This window comes from Raphanus sativus, unplaced genomic scaffold (genome assembly GCF_000801105.2).
Source record: "Raphanus sativus cultivar WK10039 unplaced genomic scaffold, ASM80110v3 Scaffold1128, whole genome shotgun sequence".
NCBI classification, from domain to species: Eukaryota; Viridiplantae; Streptophyta; class Magnoliopsida; order Brassicales; family Brassicaceae; genus Raphanus; species Raphanus sativus.
This window is the reverse complement of record NW_026616442.1, coordinates 3,367-5,517: the sequence shown is the minus strand read 5'-3', so window position 1 is coordinate 5,517 and position 2,151 is coordinate 3,367. Positions and strand designations below refer to the sequence as shown.

Genomic DNA, 2,151 nt, shown 5'->3' with positions numbered 1-2,151 from the left:
AAACATAGATAAGCGATCCATAACTGTTCTTCATTCATACTGTTCTTACTGCTTTCATTAAACTGATCACTTGATGTTAGATCACTAGTTCATCACTTAGTTAACCGCTTAGGATGATAACTTGACATGTATTGAATGAGCTTAGTATCCCTAATCAGCGAAAGTAGATATTAGGGTGGTAAGTGAACTGATCGGACCTGTTCTCTAAAGCTTGCAATCGATTCTCATCCCAACGACAGTTAGGTGGTGAGATCGATCTGCAAAGCGATCACTACCACGACAGTGGAGTGTTCCAGCTGAGTGATCCGAGTTCTAGAAAGCACTTCATCGCGCTTGAATAATTGTTTGGCTCCAATTCAACACCCAATGAAATACCCTAGGCTAGCTCTTGTTTAATTGAATTAATCTCGTGTTTATTTTGCTTGTTTACTATCGCCTATTTCAACCAAATCATATCTTCTTCTTAGCTTGATTCTGAAACTTATAGAACTAGAGTGTAGACTGGTCCTCTGGATTTGAATCTCAAGTACTACAATTGCAACTGTTAACTTGGCAGTAGCAAGGATTCATTTTTAGTGTATCAAGTTTTGGCGCCGTTGCCGGGGACCAGATTTTTTACCTCTAATTTTCGGTTTCATATCTAGTCTAAGATATCTAACTCGTGTTATTTTCTTTGTTTCAGCTGATGATCCAGGTGCATGACCAGTAGACATACTCGGAGCAACGCACAAGGGCCATTGCATCAGCTTTCTAACGAGGAACTAGCGAGATTGGAACGACAGAACCGTCAACAGCCGAGATCAACGAACACCGACATGGGTGATCATCCAGATGATCTCACTGCTGCGTTTGCACTCATGCAACAGCAGATGCAGCAGATGCAGCAGACGATCCAAGCGCAGCAAGCTGCTGCCGAGCAAGCTGCTCTGAATGCTGCGAACCAACAGGAGGGAGTGGTCCAGATCGGCCAGAGAAACTTACTGCGTAATCTGCCCGCTACGCGATCTGCCATAACCCCTCCACCGTGCACAAGGCAAGACTTCGAGATCAAGCCAGCCTTGATAAGTCTAGTGCAAAGGAAGATCTTCAATGGGCTTCCTGCTGAGATACCGATGGACCACATCGAGCACTTTGAGAAGATGTGTGGTTTCACTAAAGCGAATGGAGTACCACCCGATTACATCAAGTGTACTCTGTTCCCTTTCTCTCTTGATGGGAAAGCTGCTCGCTGGCTTGATTCACTACCCACCGGATCACTCACCACTTGGGAACAAGTCCGAGAGGCTTTCTTAAGCCACTTCTACACGAAATCGAAGACAGCAGCTCTGAGACAGAAGATCGTGACCTTCAAACAATTGGTGGACGAGCCGTTCTGTGATGCTTGGGAGCGATTCAATGTCTACCGCAGAGAATGCCCACATCACGGTTTTGAGGAAGACTATCTGCTGGGAGTGTTCTACGATGGAGTAGGCTGGGAGTACAGGAACGCTTTGAACTCAGCCAGTAAGGGAGACTTCATGACTCAGTCCACTCAAGGTGCATTCGAGTTGATTGAGAACATGGCCTCAAGCTCAGCTGACAATAACCGCGAGACTGATCGCACTCAGAAGGTGAAGAGCATCGACAACAGCAAGATTGATGAGCTCTCTGCCAAGGTCGATCAGCTGATTAAGAGTAACCAGAACCAGGTCTTCATCATGGAAGAATCCCACAGGATAAAGCTACCGCGGAAGGCACATCAGAGGCAGATCAGTCGGCTGAGGATCAGCATGAAGTGAGCTACGTGAATGGGCAAGGATGGCAGTTCAAGAACTATCACCCGAACCCTAACGTGAGGAACAATCCCCACCTGTTCAATGCCCCTAAACCAGACGATAAAGCTCAAGGGAACCAGGGTCAGAACAGTGGATACCAAAGGCCTTATGGCAATCAGGGAAGAACCTTTGTCCTTAACCCAGCTCAGAATGCTCAGTTCCACAGCCAGAAACAGCCGGTTAATCAGCAAGCTGCACAACCGACTCAGACTGCTCCGCATGATGACATGAAGAGCCTCGCCAATATGATGAGCCAGCTGCTCCAAGGACAGCAGATCCAAGGGAAAGCACTGAACCAGGTCACAAACGACATCAACACCAGGATGAATCATATGTT

General features: G+C 46.8%; 1 non-coding gene across 1 annotated transcript; it reads right to left on the bottom strand.

The window, feature by feature from the left end:
* Nucleotides 1-1,322: 1,322 nt before the first annotated feature.
* Nucleotides 1,323-1,429, bottom strand: LOC130503785 (small nucleolar RNA R71). Its single transcript, XR_008941007.1, has one exon. It is a non-coding gene; the product is annotated as a small nucleolar RNA R71 (small nucleolar RNA).
* Between the last annotated feature and the right edge of the window lie 722 nt (nt 1,430-2,151).